General features: G+C 35.0%; 1 long non-coding RNA gene across 1 annotated transcript; it reads right to left on the bottom strand.

Annotated features, from left to right (window-relative positions):
* Positions 1 to 1,098: 1,098 nt before the first annotated feature.
* On the bottom strand, positions 1,099 to 2,416 carry LOC149211537 (uncharacterized). Its single transcript, XR_016250169.1, has 2 exons — positions 1,516 to 2,416; positions 1,099 to 1,466 (listed from the first exon to the last, which is right to left on the bottom strand). It is a non-coding gene; the product is annotated as an uncharacterized LOC149211537 (long non-coding RNA).
* Between the last annotated feature and the right edge of the window lie 16,614 nt (positions 2,417 to 19,030).

Raw genomic sequence — 19,030 nt, 5'->3', positions numbered from 1 at the left:
TATAAGAAATGTAAGCCCGTAGAGGATATGTGTGTAGAAAATAGGGTGAGGTGAGAGTATGTGTGAAGAATTAAATTGTTGTAATCTCCTGTTGAATAATAAGATTGTCGATGCCTCTGTTTGATGGATGTAGCCCAGATTGGTTGGGTGAACCACATTAAATCTTTGTATTATGTTTTTTATGATTTTGTATGTGGTGTGTATGCCTTTTACATTTCCACTGCGCATTGTTTACTCCAACATAACCGCTAGTTTAAGAATAATATATATATATATATATAAAGATCTAAAACTTAAACATTAATAAAAACCAAACAATCAAGACTTGATTAATGAGTAAAGATGAATCAAGGCATGATTAATGAGTCAAGATTTTAATAATAATTAAATGAGATTAAAACATAGCAATCAAAAGGGGGGCAATTTTTTTAGTCATATTTCTTAATTTTTAGTGACGACATTCAACAATGTAGTGTTTTATTAGGATGAAATTTTATATCTTTAGTTTAATTAAACTATATTTAAGCTAAGCAGGTCATAGCTACTATATAACCCTTGTTTTTAATAGTATAACCTTGTAGTTTCTTCTTTTTAAAGAATTTTTCTTGTAATTTTTACATTATATAACAAAATTACCTCTATTGACTTATTTGTTTTTATATTTTTCAGCAATAAATTTATTAATAAAAGTTGCATGAATTAATTTAGACTGACATATTTAGTGATCTAGAGTGTCCAGAGAATTGAACCTATTACCTTTCAATAATAAAAGTGAAATTATAACTTTTCAATAACAAAAATGCTTCCCAATAGTTAGAGTGTCTAGAGAATTGAACCAATAACCTTTCAAATTTTTTTTAAACTAATAGCCTTTCAATAACAAAAATGCTTTAACAATAAAATCTGAACCAATTCAGACCAGCATCCAAACAAAATGAAAATATTTTATACCGATAAAAACATATAAATTCTATAAAACTCCTCTTTACCGCTTTAACAAATAGGTTATATACAACTCCTCTTTAACCGCGTTTAAAAGAAACAATTGACAGTTTATTTGAAGCTCATAAATGAACAAATGTAACTACTGTTCTGCGCTGATTGAAAATATTCCTTAGACTAATATTAAAGCAAGAACCAGATTCTACATTCACGCATAAGTTCTTTATGCACATTCAGCCTTTTCTATCCAACCCTAGAATTCAAGCTCTCATATTGTTCTTGCACTGCACTAAAGCAACAGATGCAATAGTCATCTTTTAATAAATTATTGCAGATCTCAGAGAGCCCATCAGACAGCAACATATTTACCCTTTACTGAGCATTATAGCCTAGACTGCAGTTTTTAAATGATTTCTCAGACTGCATTCTTCCGCTTTGCTTGTTATACCATTGATGGTGCTAATCCGTTCAAGATGCTTCCAGAGGGGACAACAACTCTCCAACACCCGCAAATGCAAAGGTACCTGCACAGAGGGGACAACAACTCTCCAACACCCGCAAATGCAAAGGTACCTGCACACAGATTTCTACAGAAGATTCACTGATCGACTACTTACAGATGCTTGCTGCAGCAAATCATCGATTTATCAGTTGAACGCCAAAGATAACACGCCAATGTAGAAGTCTTCGCAATATTTCTTCCCAAATCTCTAAGGTGATCATGCATATGTATATCATTTTCACCGACTATCTCAACAAAACCCTTGTTCTATAAATTTTGAAACCCCAACAAGCCTTTCCAGCGTGATCCATTTCCATATTCTTATGGCCACATCCTAGTTTTGTCCCCTGTAAATACAGTGAATGTCTAAGAATATCTTCTTACCCTATCTATTGAGGTTCTCATAGCTGATTTCACTAAGGCCTGAGAAGATGAGAGAGAATTTCTAAGCCTCTCTGTACCTTCATCAATAGTGTCTAATAGCGAATTTGATCGATCAAGATCTTAACAAATTTGCTCTGCAAATGAAGTAAAAAGCCATTTACCTCTGATGTCAGATAAAAAGCAGGATCTACTCTGATGTGAACTTTTAGGTTCGAAGAGATCTTTTGCCGAATTTGCTTTTCCTACTCCGCCCAAGCCAACAATCCTTACCGCCTGAAGCTTTCCATTCTGCTGCTTTCTATTTGAGAAAGTTAAAATTTTCCCCTCTTGTAATTCCTTCTGATCCAGCGAGGAACGAATGCGACCGTAGAGATAACTCGCGAAGGTTCCCAATACATCATAGTTGGGACTACCAGCAGTAGAGGTGGATGCAGCTGTGGAGAGGGATGCGGCCATTGTCAATCCAAAACTACAAATAGAGATGGAGAGATCAGAGATGGAAAGCTGCGGATGGATTTCTAGAAGCAGAGATCAGAGATGGAAAGCTGCGGAGTAGATCGGATGGATTTCTAGAAGCAGAGAAATTGTAGGGAAAATTGTATTGAAAAATATTGAGGAAGTGCGGAGATAGATATAGACAATTCAGCCTCAGCCACTCATACAGTACCCACCACCCCACTAAAGAAAACTTTCACCGTGCTACAGACGATATATGGGCTACAGCTAGCAGAGGACAAGATGGGTCCATGTATTCAAGTAAAGGTCAAGATCATGATAATGATAGAAACCAACCAAGCAGACGAGATACGGGAAAAATTTGGTATTTCTCGTAGTTGTTCATTCTGGTCCCCGCCAGCACGTTCTCACATGGCAATCTCCATCTAGTGAGTCGAAGTAGATTAGATTTTATAAGAAAATTTTGTTTGAGTGCTCGTGTCTTACAAAATTATTTTGCAATGTTAATGAAATTTGTGTCGGTAAAAATACGCACATGACCGGTAAAAATTAGATAAATAAAAAAATATATATTTGAATTATAATAAATTATTATTATGGTTAATCTAATTTTAAAGTTATGGTGAAAGTTATGGTGAAGGCAAATATCATATTAATGTATAAGATTTTTTTTGTTTATTTAGGAAGACATATATACTCTATTTTTTTGGTTTTGAACTTATGACTTTTTAGGAGGAAACACATGCTCTTAACTATTAGGCCCACTCAAATTGTATAATTTAAATGATTGTGAATTTTTATAATTCAAATGGAAAAATTTTAAAATTTTAAAATTGTTTTTATCAAAGCCATCAAAATCACCTATGAGTAGAGGGTATCTAAGGCATCAAAATCATCTGTAGTAAGCCACAATAACCCTTAGCAGGGTTGAATTTTCGAACCAATGACTTTTGTGCAAGAAGGTGCCTTAACATAACACCTTGTCCTTGTCTACCATACACCTTGTGGGTTTAATAAACTAAAATTTAAATTATAATAGTGTCTTCATATATATATATATATATATATATATATATATATATATATATATATATATATATATATATATATATATATAATTAAAAACATTTATTTATTGGAACTTTACTTTATTTTATTATAATTAGATTAATTGTTTATTTTGAAATAGGGTTTTCACAAATTGATGGTAAGGTTTATCAATAATTGTCATTTTAATTAAATTGATTAATTAAGAAAACTTTCTTATGAAATGAGTTATGATTTTTTGGTAAGTAATATTGATAAACCATGATATTAATTCATATTATATAACAAAAACTAGTTACAAATTAAAAATATCCTTTTTGTTACATACTCTTTTAAATGTATATACATGTAACTCATATTATTTCTTTTTATAATTAATTATAATAATAATAATTAAATAAAGCTATAATTTAGGTCATATTTATGATGTTTTAAATTTTAGAAACTTGAATGTATTATGAAGAAACCATTTTTATATTTATCATAGATTGATGTTTACCAACCATTTAATTTATATAACTATGCTAATCTAGAAATATGACTGATTTTAAATAAAAAACATATATTTAATTTTGAAATAAATTTAAACCTATTTTTATTTAATTAAAAAATAATTTTAATAAAAATAAAAAATGATAATAAATCAATTTAGATGTGTAAATGATAACCAAAATCATTGTGCCACAAGTGATTAAAAACGAAACCCTATAAATACATATAAACATAATACATACTTATTGAAAATAAGTCAAATATCAAGCGCAATGTTGGGAACAAACAAAGTTATAATAATACACTATAATGACCCAAATTTTAATAATATAATGATCCAAATTTTAATAAATGCTTTGCACACTGATATTAACTAGATTGCCACTGAATAATGAACTAGATATTTGTGCATGCACACAATTATTGTTATAGAAAATATTGATATAAGGGTGTTGTCTAATGAGTGACAATTTTATTCCGAAGGCTATTTCTCAGCGGAATCTAGTTTTTTTTTCTTCAAAAAATGTGATTGTGGGGAGCAACACAAGGAGATGCTATGCCTTTGTTTGACCAATATGACATGGAAAATAAGTGATTCTTGCATCAATACCACCCTATAAGGATTCTCCTTGTCAAACTGATTTTGGTGGCATGTGGCACACCCAGAGAGGCCACAAGGTTTGAGAGATATTCTAGTTTGAAGTTAAAGGCCCCAATGAGTGGTCGAACAACCCAAATTTTATTAAGGTAACAACTCTTTCTTGACCAAGTCAAAAGGTCAAAACATGACAAAGGCTTGATGTTTCAACCTTATGGCTCAAGCAAAACCCCAAAAAGGTCATTGTTGTGGCGAAAGGTTACTTGTGCATATTATTTAATTTTTGAGGGCACATGAGGGTTTCAACCAAAAGATATTTAAAGCCCAAAGGGATTTCCCTCGTCAATTTTTGAATTTAAAATAAGAAACCCTCCTCCATATATGCATTGAGTGGCCTCCTATAAGCCATCTCTATCCAGGAGAGGAGACTATAAAGAATGACCTTGACTTCACCTCCATGTATGCATCTAAATGATTATCATTTGAGAAATTTTCTCTCTGAAAAAGTCTAGCCCTATGGAGACAATGTAGAAGACCTGAAAATTGGGTTTGGTTAGTTTGCGAGTTCAGGATTCGATTTTTGTAGATGCAATATGGGCAACAACATTCTTACAACATCATTTCAAGTACAAAAAAAAAAAACTAAGGCAACAAAGACAGTTACAAGGTGTCAAGGTCTTAAAGGAAGGACACATTCATGAATTCAAGAATGAAATACACTACACAATAGGGAGAGATTTGTCAATGACTTTTAGGACCATTTTTGAAGCCCACTGAAAGAAAAGGACCTCAACCTTTCATTAGGGAATCAATCAAGAACACATATTGCACACTTCTATTGGTTGAGGAGGGTTCAAAAGGTCTGAAGGTATGGTGACTTGCTCGATGCTCATTAGGGCATTAAAAATATGTGAAAAACCCATGGTTTTGTGGTCTTTATCATCTGCGATTTGTATCCCTAATTCTCAGAAACCTTGAAAGGAAGCTCTTATGACATTATACTTGCAAGGAGCAACAATTTTTGTAGTTGCATAAAGTTCGGAGGTATGATGTTACGAACAAGGTTCGTATATGCAATAGAATACTCAAAAGATTTGGTATATGTAAATATCCATTATAGGATAGTAATATATTATATAAAAATGTACTAAAGATATGAGAATATTAAAAATGAGGGTGAGGGCATGCTTATATACCTAGGAAAGTACCTCTTCGTAAACGATCATGTCTTTAGAGACATGCTTCTTCATTAATTAATTATTATTTAGTTACATTATTTTTATATATTTTATTCATAACATTGTCTTTGTTCTCTTTTCTTCAACTTGGACTATTACGTATGAAGGCTTCGATACTTATTTTGTGAGAATTTCTTCTAATTTGTTTTCCAATGATTTCTTATCATTCTTAAGTTTCTTAATTTGAGTGAGTAGACTTTGATTATGGTTTTTGCGATGCAAGAGTTCTTTGGTTTCTAATTCATCAAGCTTGTTTTTAATGTTTTGACTTTTAAGCTTCTCATCTAGTCAGATCTCTGATTTATTCTAATAAATTTTCATTAAGGATTTTTGAATGTAAATTTTCTTCTTCCTTTTTTGATAGATTCTTGTTGAATTATTTTTTGAGAGTTTCCTTTTCTTGTTATGGGTTGTGTTTTTTAATTTTACACTTCCTCACTTGTGCAAGTAGTTTTTGGTTGTGATATTTTAAATGAGATTTTTTTCATTTATATTGGATATGACTTCCTCAAGCTCTTTTTGCTTCTTTGATATTGTGTTTTGATTGTTTTGATGCATCAATTTCATAACATCTTTAAAGTCTTCTGATAAGGGAGTTATCGATTCTAACTTCACTGTCACGTCTGAGAAGGAGATCATCTCTCCCTTACAAGAAAACATCATTTTTTATTATTCTATGTTTAACATGAATGTACCCATTTCTTCAAACCAAGGTTCACCAAGAATTATGTCAACGCCTTTGTAAAACATAGTTATGACACAAAGTTGAGATATGTACTCATAATGATCTACTGTCACTTGTAACTCATTAATTTCATATTTTTCACCAAAAATATCTCTTGTTTTGCCTACATTGACATATGAAATTACTAGGTGATTCAACAAATTAATATTTATCTAATTTTCCTTGTCGCTTGTACCAATAATGATGTTAACTTCTTTCATTTGGATAATCCCTTTTAATGTAAATAATTCATGATGTGTAATTAAAATACCCTTAAAGGAATGATCCAGGTGGATCCAAAAATAGAAGTGGCCTTGAAAATAACTCAACAATCAAAATCATCAGCTAGAACTAAAATTAGGAGTAAGTCGTGTTGCTCGTCGTCTTGATTCCCATGGTATAAACGACACTCAAATATGAGTTTGTATGCTCAAGTTATAGCTGGTCAAAGTTCATGTTAAACATGGCCAAGTGGTAGTCTTAACGAGGTAACAAATTGACAGAATCATGGTGCATGGAATCTAGCCATCGGAAAGGGAGAATTTGTCATATCACTAATTTGTCTAATATCTCTTATTTTCCTGAGGAAAAATTTGAACCATTGTTCTATAAAAAAACAAAAAAAAATAATTTGGGGAGGGGGAGGGGGTGCTGCCACCCTTGCCACACCTAGAATAATCGGATATGAAAGTATTAAAAAAATGTGTGTTGGATGGACGGGTCACCCTCGACGAACCCGTCCAATCAACGAAATTAATAAACTGCGTTATATTATATAACTGCCAACCACCATTTAAACACCGCATTATCAAAACAACTCATGCCCAGTTTCGAGTGGGTTGGTTTTGAACCCGACTTGCCTCCACAACATTTTCCAATGGGCCAACAACCCCCGTTGGTAACAATGGCCACTCAATTATATATAAATTCAACATATTTTCCAAACAGAGCATGCATAATAGTGGAGATGTGGATCTCTAAGCAAGGGTATCAATTAGATGCTGAAAATATTCCCTTAGATGGCCAAAGGTGCCAGTGTCAGAATTAGACAAGTGTATAGTCAATTATGAATGATTTTGTGTGAGGAATCCGTCCATGCAGTCTGTTTCTCCAGATGAGCTCTCCATTTTTAGGTCATCATGCATATTGGAGGTATAAAGGTTATTTTTGTAAAGTTGCTTGTAGCTGATTTCTTTAATGCCACTTAATAAAAGAAATCATCATCCCTATTGAGCGGGGCTCGGAGACGTAGCCCACAATGGGTGAAATCTGTAATCAAATATTTGTGCCTTTGATCTCATGTTTTCTCATGACATCTTCTTATTTTCATGTGGTTTAAGTTACTTGGTTAATATTCTCTTCTATATGTAATTATGAATGCATCCTTGAATTTTAAAGATCCGGATCAAGTTTGGTATCAGAGCATTTTTTCTTGATTTGAGTTGCAAGAGTGAATGCTAACTAGGAACATGATCCAAAGAGGTGAAGGAAAACTTAAATCCTTTAATCTCGAAGCCGGGTGTGCACCATGAAGATGAAACATTGTAGATGAGGAAGCTTGAATCGAGGAAGAGCGAAATTATCACAATGATTTCTTCACCATGGCAGAGAAAGTTGACAAGCTATTTGCAGAATATGAGAACACAATCAATCCTGAGAAGAAAGAGCCAGATGACCATGCATCGATAAATCATGGCAGAAGAGGAGAAGAGCCTCCTCCCTATCCATATTCTAGTGACAATTATTCTGTTAGCATTATGATGCATGTGTTGCACTTGATGGCAACCCACTTGAAGTAGTACAACTCAATTGTATATGGTAACAAGATGAATCTACGTAACTAGATATATCTACAAGAGAGATATCAGATGTGACAAAATGCATGGCAGTTGTGTTTACAAATGTGAGAAAATGCATGGCATTTCAAAGGAATCATTTCAGAAGTAATATGGAAAATTAGAGTGTAATAGGTCTATTCAGAGGTAACATGGCATTGGAACAGAAGAACATGAAGATGGAACTAAGGTATTTTGATAAGAATAAAGAAGGTGAAGGAAAAGGATGATGAAAAGCAATTTAAGAAGTATACGCAGGTCCTCTTATTCAAAACAACGTATACACGTTGGTCCACGGAACGAAAAGAGTGTATACGTATACACGCACTCCCACAAGAAGAAAAGTGCATACATGATTGGAAAACCAAGGCTTTGGTCTAAGGTATTTGGTCTATGGTATTGACCCTAGGTATTTGGTCCGAGGTATTGGTCCTAAGTGATTTTGGTCCAAGGTATTGACAAAGGATCTAAGTATATAAGGAGGGGAAGATCAAGGCTAAATGTACAAGTAATGAATATCTTATGAAGTGTTTAATCAAAAGAAAATATGCATGTTATGGGTTTCTGATGCTTTGATTGATCTTAACTAAGTATGCACCTGAGTGTTTGATGATGCATGAGATCTAATTCAGGATCATAATGACTTATCATTATGAGATCTGATAATGGATAGGCTATATCTGATTGCTAATACATGTTTTATCCTTTATAAGTGATGATCTGGGTATGTTTGAAGTTTGGAATTGCAGCAAAGTTATAAGTAAGTATTTGCAGATTTATACGATGCTTTGCTTTGATGAAGTTGTGTATACACATTGGTTTGGCTCTTCCAAGTAGCGTATGTAAAATAAAATCTTGATGTTCATGGATGACTGATCTATCAGATCACTTTTGCTATTTTACTGCTGTTTGTCAATGACGTCTTCTTAGATCTTAAAGTAGATCTGAATGAATAAGGAAATTGAGTCTGATTGATTGATTGATTGAGAAAGAAGGGTGATCCTTGTTGCTATCTATAGATCCTCAAAATGTCACTGGTTGGTACAGTTTGTGGTTTACAGGTTTTATGATTCAGTATATTTAGAACTGTACGCAGCTTGGGAAAATGGAAGTAGTGTATAAAGGAAGGTTTTCCTCATTGAAGGAGCGTACATATTCTGACACACGCCTTTTGAGGTTACAGTTAGTTTTGGTGGTTGATGTAGTGTTCTGGGTTCATATCTGTGTACTGGTTACAATAATATGTTTGTTCCAGTTGATTGGTTGAATTTGATTAAGTATGAATGAATGGTTGATTCAATTGTGTCAGAGGTTCAATGATTGTTTGGTTCAGAGGTTTCAGTGATTGATTGTTTCAGTTAGATCAGAGATTGACGATTGGGTTTTAGTGATTGGTTGATGCAGACGTATTTGATGGTTGTATTGTAGTGGTGATTGATTTTGAGCTTGAATGTTACTAATAGGTCCAGTGCGAAAATTGGATGAAACGTGGCCTTCATATTGTAGTATTGTGTACCAGGAGCATCCAGTCTAAAAATTCATGAAACGTGGTCCCTGGAGGATACTGAGGATTGGAGCCTTCAGTGAGGAAGTCGAAGCTTCCTGCCAGTCATGGCTAGTGATTTGATCAAGGGGTTGGAGCTCCCTTCCAGTAGTAGTTGGAGAATGAGTGAAGGTTGTAGCCTTCTGTAGGTCGGAGCCTACATACTAGTAAACATATTGGCTAGTACAAGAACTAGGGGGTTGTAGCTCCCTTCCAGAATAATTTGGAGAATGAGTGAAGGTTGTGGCCTTCTGTAGGTCGGAGCCTATGTACTAGTAAACATATTGGCTAGTGCAAAAACTAGGGGGTTGTAGCTCCCTTCCAGAAGAAGCTGGAGAACAAGTGAAGGTTATAGCCTTTTGTAGGTCGGAGCCCACGTACTAGTAAACATATAGGCTAGTACAAGAACTAGGGGGTTGTAGCTCCCTTCCAGAAGAAGCTGGAGAACGAGAGAAGGTTGTAGCCTTTTGTAGGTGTGTTCCTGCATACTGGTATGATTCTGCACTAGTACAAGATTGTAAACATATTTTCTTATTATTAAAAGAAGACATAGATGACAACAGTAGGTGGTTTCACCCACATTGGGTTTCCATCTTAAATATTGGTGTTAATGTGTGTTTCTTATGTGTGATGGTTTATTTTGTTATTACTGCACATGGTTATTGTTTAATGGTTAATAAATAAGTGATGCACTAATTAAATATCAACATGTGTTCACTGGATATATGTTGGTTTCCTTAATAACAATTGCGTGCACATGCAAGTTCGCTTCACTGAAGTAGTGTATATAAATATGATTATGAAAATGAAAAAGTTATTGCTTTGTAAATAGTGATTCACCCACCCTCTCAGTATTATTTCCAACAATTTGTATCAGAGCAAGTCCTTTGGCAGAAGCTTGATTGCTTGAAGGAGATCCGTAGTAACAATTGGAAAGAAACTAAAGAAGAAAGCACCCCAAAAGAAGAAGACATCTCAAAGTAACTGTGACAGTGGGAGAGATGATTGGCCTTTATGTAGAAGCAACTCTTTAGATTCAGAATCACCTCAGAATGAAGATGAACAAGCAAAAGAACTATCAAGTATGAATTTTTTGTCCTCTGGTGATACATTTCTCTGTTCATTTGATGTTAAAGTGACAGTGAAACAACTGAATTTGCTTTTATTGGTGAAAGAGAGAAATCATATAGAGGCAGAATTTAAAAAGCTCATAGACACAATTAGAGATCAACAAGATCTATTGGACAAAAGGAAGTGTATCTAGAAAGAAGAGATTACAAGGCTAAAGGCTCAGTTAGAAGAAGGAAACAAAGTAAGGAAACAATACGAGAAAAAGGAAGATAAAAGTCAAAGGTTGCAGGATGAAGTGACATCATTGAGAAATGAAGTAAATGGAAAAGACACAACAACCAATGAACTTATAGAAAGAACCAACTACTGTGAAGGTATTGAAGTTGTGGTCCTTTCTCTAAAAGAAGATCTCAAAAATTTGAATAAGAAGAATGAAGAACTACTCCAAGCATTTGAAGAACAAGAAAATGAAGTTCTCGAATTAAGGCAACAAGTGGAAGAAGGAAGAAAAGCTGAAGAAATCATGAAGAAGCAATATCTTGAAAAGGAAGAGCAATATCAAGTAAATATCCTAAAAGGTAAATTGGGAAAAAATGATAAACTTTTATGATTTCAAGATAGTAATAAGATTTTGGATAATATTCTTAGTAGTCCAAGGTATCATAACATCAAATTTGGTCTTGGTTTTCATGAAACTGTTGAAGGTGAATCTAGTTCACAACATGAGGCAGAAAAATCTAATGGAAAATATGAAATTCTCAACAAGGGGATAAGAGGTCAACCCAATCAACAACCAAGGAAAGAAAGATTTCAAAGAAAATCATTTACTCCTAACAATGGAAGTGATAATCAGTTCTTTCCTATGATGAATAATGTTGAATGTTTTGTATGCCATAATTTTGGACATGTTGCAGCAAGAAACAACAGTAGAATCGTTCAAGCTAATAACCGTCACACAGAAATATCATCAGCTTCTAGGTACTTTAAGGGATATTGTTTTTCTTGCAATATGTTTGGTCACAAAGCCATTGACTACTTTAGAAGGAATATGAAACATATAAGATGTTATGCTTGTAACAAGTTTGGGCATTCAACAAAAGAATGCAATAGAAAATTTCGGCCGACATACCAAAAGGAACAAACATCATCACTCTCCATTGTATGGAAGAAGGAATTATAGACCGAAAGATGTGGCATAGCTCAGTATACAGACAGAATAGACTCAGAAGGAACTGAAAGTATGAAATTTCAGTGTCCTAATTCTCATACGTAGTTATCATGAAGACAAGTCACGTATATATGCGAGTTATGTTGAAATTTTTTGTTTCACAAAATAGGCAAAAATCTCTAATGTGTGACAACAATAGGAATTTGTTGTTAGATTAGCTCCAGGTTGTTGGGAGAGAGTTAATGCATCCTATATTTGACGTGAGAGGATTTATGAGGCAGTTAGATTCTCCTAGCTATAAAATAGGTATCCATACGAATTGTTTTTTGGTGAGAGTTTGTGAGGAAATTGATTGTTTTGCAATCTCTTGTTTGATAATAAAGAATTGTCGATGCCTATGTTTGGTGGACGTAGCCCAGATTGGTTGGGTGAACCACGTTAATCTGTTTTCCTGTGTATGGTGAATTGTTGTGTATTTGTTCTTTTAATTTCTGCACACGTTTGCTTGTAACAAGTGTTATCAGAGCGAGGCTGGAGGAGTGCGTAGTTGAGGGGTGACGGGTTGGTGGAACTACGCTGTGGCTGTGGAGCGCTGGCTGTGTAAACCTTGCTGGTGCGTTGCTGGTCAATTGATGCGTGTAGGACGATTTATTCAAACCTACGTGTTAAGCCGTGGACCTGTGTTCTATGCTCGTGCGGAGTGATCGAATGGTGCGGATCCAAAGGCGGGCAGCTGGTGCGTATGTGTTATATACCTGGTGCATGCGTGGAGTATTCCGCTGGTGAGTATTGTTGCTGGTGCGTATGTGACTGGTGCGTTGCGTGGAGGTCTTACGCTGAGCACAACAAAACGGTAACCATTGCGGCGTGGAGGTAAACATTATATATAATCAACGCTGGTGCGTACTGCTGTGTTGGTATTACAACTATGCCATGGTTTGTTCTGTAAAATCGTGTTTTTTGGAGATGCGACTTGATATTGAAAAACAAAAAAAAACTTGTATAACAGAAATAAAGTTTGTAATATCGATAATATTAAGATCTGCGCTCCAAATTTTATTTACTAAGATGAAAAGAATGGAAAGTGACGGTAATGTTAACACGAAATCTGTCGTGAACCAGTGCTTAAAGGGCAGTAAGGCATAGGCAGTGTTTTTTTTAAAGAATAACTTCTGTTATTTAAAGATCAGAGATAAATCTGGAAATTGTTTAGTTGGAGCACGAATTTGGAGTGTTGCTTAAAATTAAGATATACACTGTTTTTTTAATTTCTGGTCTTTAACAGTTGGTTTTGGAGATTTTTTTTTTTTTTTTTGGTTGATACAAGATGGCGAAAACTCAGAGTGCCCGGTTTGAAATTGAGAAGTTTAATGGAAAAAATAATTTCGAGATCTGGAAGGTGAAGATGTACGATTTGCTTGTCCAACATGGTGTGGCAAAGGCGTTGTTAGGAAAATCCAAACAGCCTTACAACATCACAGATAATGAATGGGCTGAGATGGATGAAAGAGCAATTAGTGCTATTTGACTGTGTCAGGCTGATGATGTCCTGTTTAATATCGTGTCAGAGACAATAGCTGCTGGTTTGTGGACGAAACTGGAGAAACTGTACATGACCAAATCCTTAACCAATAGGATTCTCCTGAAGCGATAGTTTTACAGTTTGCGAATGAAGGAAGGTACATCGATTACTGATCATTTAAATGCTTTTAATACTCTTCTGGTGCAATTACAAAGTATAGAAGTAAAAATTCAATCCGAGGATAAAGCTATTACTTTATTGTGCTTGTTGCCCAAATCATGGGATCATTTTGTTACTTCTATAAGTCTTAGTTCATCAGAAACTATTGATTTTGATGATGTAGTTGCATCTTTATTATCGGAAGAAACAAGGAGAAGGTCGCATTCAGAAACCTCTACATCAGAAGCTATGATGGTTAGAGGTTGTTCGAAAGAAAGACGCTCCAGTAGGCCGAGCGACTCACATTCAAAGTTGAAAGGGAAGAAGAGTAAGGTAAAGTGTTGGTTTTGTGGCAAATCAGGACATTTAAAGAAGGACTGCTGGAAGCGACAACAACAAACTTCTAAAGCAGATTCTTCGACAGAGAAGAAGGAGGCAAATACGACAGATACAGGTTCGGCATCAGATTTAGGTATGAGTGATGAAGTATTATTAGTTAATGTGTTAAATCATGGTAAACATTGGTTGTTAGAATCCGGTGCATCAAACCACATGTGTATTCATAAAGACTGGTTTAAGACATATAAATCAATTGATGATGGTGTTGTGTACATGGGTAATGATGTAACATGTAATATTGTGGGAATTGGGAGTATACAACTGCAAATGTTTGATGGGACAACTAAAATGTTAACTGATGTGAGGCATGTACCAGATTTACAGAAAAATTTGATTTCATTAGGAGCACTTGATTCAAATGTATATAAAACTGTAATTCAAGGTGGAGTAATGAAAATTTACAAAGGTATTTTACTAGTTATGAAAGCTAAGAAGGTAGGAAATCTATTTAAGTTAGAAGGAAGTACATGGTCAGATTATGTGTCTACGGTGTCTGAACATGACAATAGTTCCATTCACTTATGGCATCAAAGACTGGGGCATATGAGTGAATGAGGGTTAAAAATTTTGGCTGATCGCAAGTTACTTCCAAATCTAAAGTCTGGAAAGTTAATTTTCTGTAAGCATTGTCTGTTTGGAAAACAAAGTAAACAAAAGTTTAAAACAAGCAAACATACTAGTAAAGGCATACTTGATTATATCCATTCAGATGTTTGGGGACCAGCCCCTACAACCTCATATGGTGGCTCGTCTTATTTTGTATCATTTATTGATGACTTTTCTAGGAAAGTGTGGGTCTACATGTTGAAAAGGAAGTCTGTTTTTTTTTTCTTCAGTTTTCAAGCAGTTTAGAGCATTGGTAGAAAACAACACTGGTAGAACAATAAAATGTTTAAGAACTGACAATGGTGGTGAGTTTACTTCCAAGGAGTTTGACAACTATTGCAAGGATGCAGGGATCGAGAGACATAAGACCACGATTTATACTCCTCAGCAAAATGGAGTTGTTGAACGCATGAATAGGACTCTTCTAGAGAGAGCAAGGATTATTCTTAGTAACGTTGGGTTGCAAAAGGAGTTGTGGAGGGAAGCGGTGGCAACAGCTTGTTATGTGATAAACCGATCTCCATCGATGGCGATAGGCTGCAAGATTCCTCAAGAGGTATGGAAAGGACACCCTTGTGACTATTCTAAACTCAGAGTGTTTGGTTGTGATGCATATGCTCTAGTGCCTAAACATCAGCGAACTAAATTAGATCCAAAGTCTAAAAGGTATATCTTTGTTGGGTATGGTGTTGGAACAAAGGGATATAGATTGTGGGATCCTGCTACCTGCAAATCATCATCAAAAGAGATGTAAAGTTTAATGAATCCTCTCTTGTACAGTTAGATGTAGATAGTGGATTGAAACAGGATGATGTATTTGACTTTCAACACATTCAGTTTGATAGCAATTCTAATGATAGTCATGATGACCATAGTTCAGATACTAGTCATGAACAGGTTTCAGAATCAAAACATGAACAGGGTTCAAGTATAGATCATGAACAGGTCTCAAATACTGATCGTCAAGAAGTTCCTATAGATGGTAGACAACCAATCGAGGAAGTGCCAGAAACATCTTTAAGGCGGTCGACAAGAATCAAACGGCCACCGAGAAGGTGTGATGATTATGTTACTTCAGTTGCATTTACTGCTAATGACGATGAACCTCTGTGCTATCAGGAAGCAATAGAAGGTTCGAAAAGTGACAAGTGGAAAGCAACCCTGAAGGATGAAATGATGGCCTTAGGTAAGAATGGCACATGGGATCTGGTTGAGCTTCCGAAAGACAGGAAAACTGTAGGGTGTAAATGGGCTTTCAAGCTGAAACGGGGTGTGAATGATACGGAAGACAGGTAAAAAGCGAGGCTGGTTGCAAAAGGGTTTTCTCAGAAAGTTGGCATTGACTTTCATGAGATTTTTTCACTAGTGGTTAAAATTGTTTCAATTAGAATTGTGTTAGCATTAGTGGCTTTTCTTGATTTAGAGTTGCAGCAATTAGATGTTAAGACTGCATTTCTACATGGAGACTTAGATGAGGAAATTTATATGGAACAACTGGAAGGGTTTGTTCAGCATCGCAATGAGAAATTTGTCTGTAGGCTCAAGAAGTCATTATATGGCCTAAAGCAGTTGCCTCGACAGTGGTATAAGAAGTTTGATTCTTTCATGTTGAGTCAGAAATATGTTAGAAGTGAATATGATCATTGTGTTTATTTTAAGCAATTTAAAAATGGCATATTCATTATCTTAGTATTGTATGTTGACGATATGCTTTTAGCAAGCAAAATCATAGAAGAAATCAACAGGTTGAAGGCTCAGATGGCAAGGACATTTGATATGAAAGATCTAGGAGCAGCAACACAGATTTTGGGCATGGATATTTTCAGAGACAGGAGAAATAGTAAGCTATGCCTATCACAACAAAAGTATATTGAGAAAATAATTTTGAGGTTTGGTATGAATAATGTGAAGCTTGTGTCAGTCCCTTTCGCTTCCCATTTCAAGCTTTCTTCGAGTTTATGTCCTAATTCAGATGAAGAAAAGGAATTTATGTCTCGAATTCCATATGCTAATGTAGTAGGGTGTTTAATGTATGCGATGGTGTGTACGCGACCAGATATTTCACATGCAGTTGGGGTTGTCAGCAGGTATATGGAAAATCCGGGTAAAGAACACTGGTCAACAATGAAATGGGTGCTTCAGTATTTGAGAGGCACAAGTAGTTATTGTATCACTTACAATAAGAGTAGTGAATTTGTTTACGGATATGTTGATTCCAATTTTGTAGGTGATTTGGATAAGAGAAGGTCAACATGAGGGTATGTATTTACTCTTGCAGGTGGAGCAATTAGTTGGATGTCTAAGTTGCAGAACATTGTTGCTTTATCCACTACTGAAGCAGAATACATTGTTGCTTCTCATGCGTGCAAAGAAGCGATTTGGTTGAAAGGTTTGTTTGGTGAATTTGGTAGGTTGCAGGACAACATCAAGTTATTTTGTGATAGTCAAAATGCAACACATTTGGCTAAGAATCCGGCCTATCATAGTAAATCAAAGCATATACCGATCAAGTACCATTTTGTAAGATAGGTTATCACTGAAAGGGGAGTCTCTCTTGAAAAGGTGCATACAAAGGAGAATTTTGCAGACATGTTCACGAAACCAGTTTTGTTAGAGAAGCTACGTTGGTGTTTGGCTTCTCTTGGCTTGCAGAAAAAATAAAAATAATAAACAAACAGGGTATCAAGCTAATTGTTGTCAAGGTGGAGATTGTTGAGATTTTCTGTTTCACAAAATAGGCAGAAATCTCTAATGTGTGATAACAATAGGAATTTGTTGCTAGATTAGCTCCAAGTTGTTGGGAGAGAGTTAATGCATCCTATATTTGATGTGAGAGGATTTATGAGGCAGTTAGATTCTCCTAGCTATAAAACAGGTATCCATACGGATTGTTTTTTGGTGAGAGTTTGTGAGGAAATTGATTATTTTGTAATCTCATGTTAGATAATAAAGAATTTCTGATGCCTATGTTTGGCGGACGTAGCCCAGATTGGTTGGGTGAACCACGTTAATCTGCTGCCTCCTGTGTATGGTGAATTCCTGTGTATTTGTTCTTTTAATTGCTGCACACTTTTGCCTCTAACAAGTTAGAAGCTACACAGTCGCGTATATGTTGGTTTGATGAAGAAGTAGTGAGACAGACTCAGAAAAATGATTTGATATGGTTCAGACAATTACCAATTATCTTTTCTATCTTGATGATTGATGACCACAGTATGTGGATGTTGTTTAGAAGTGTTTTTTATCCTCATAATTTGTTGGTGATTTGATGTATATCTGATTCATGATGATGCCTTGATATTTCTTACTGATATATGCAATGATCAGACTTGACAGTGAACAGGTGGCACAGGTTCAGGGGGAGAATATGTTATACTACTAATAATGCATTGTTGGCATTATGTCTTTGGTACCTAATGATTTTTATCAATGGTGATGATTCTTATATGGCTAAAGTGTTTAAATGATACATCATGCTATGTTGTGGTTATGAGTTGCCTATGATGATGATACTTGTATTGCTTGGGGTTACATAGTTGTTATTCAGATCAGATTTATGGGTGATTGTGAATGACTTTTTGATGATGCATACAATACATATATGATGCTTACATGGTGATCTTCATAAGGACAAGGAGAAGTACAAAGCTTGAGTACACAACTTCATTATTTGATGATGAGCCACTCATTTCTTTCATGTTGTTGTCATCACGCCTTCAAAGATGCATAAAGTTCATATGGTGCAGTTATGATGCAGGATTCCTATAGTTCTTTGCTCTCACATGGTTGAGGATTGTTGTTATTGATGGTATCAAGAAAGATTGACAAATGACTATGAGCTCATGGTTGAGGAATGTTGATATTGATGGTATCAAGAAAGATTGACAAATGACTATGAGCTCATGGGTTGGTAGATACATTATGTTATTTCTTTGATGGATATATAGTATGCTGGATACATGGATGATTACTTAAGTTGCATATTGATAAATATTGTTGGTTGGCTAAGAGAATGGTGTTATTGCAGGCATGGCTATTTGAAGACATGGATATTCGGAGACATGGCTTAATGATGATGACTTCTTACTTTATGATGATAAGTTTGATACTCACACTTGTTGATTATCATGGTTGATGCTTATCAAATGTGGGATGTTCCCTAGTGATGATACATGGTTGATATATTGAGGGCTCTTGTGGAAAGATCATGCAATCCTTGATGATGATGTTATGATTATAGATAATGACTATGGTTTTTTCACACATATATATGATGTGAATCATTTTGTGTTACTGTTTGGACATGAAAGGTTATGATAAGGATCTTTCTTCTAAGGAAATGAA

This window comes from Pinus tabuliformis, chromosome 1_1 (assembly GCF_031772625.1).
Source record: "Pinus tabuliformis cultivar Carrire ecotype Pingquan chromosome 1_1, CPIR1, whole genome shotgun sequence".
Taxonomy (NCBI): Eukaryota; Viridiplantae; Streptophyta; class Pinopsida; order Pinales; family Pinaceae; genus Pinus; species Pinus tabuliformis.
This window is presented reverse-complemented; position numbering and strand designations above follow the sequence as displayed.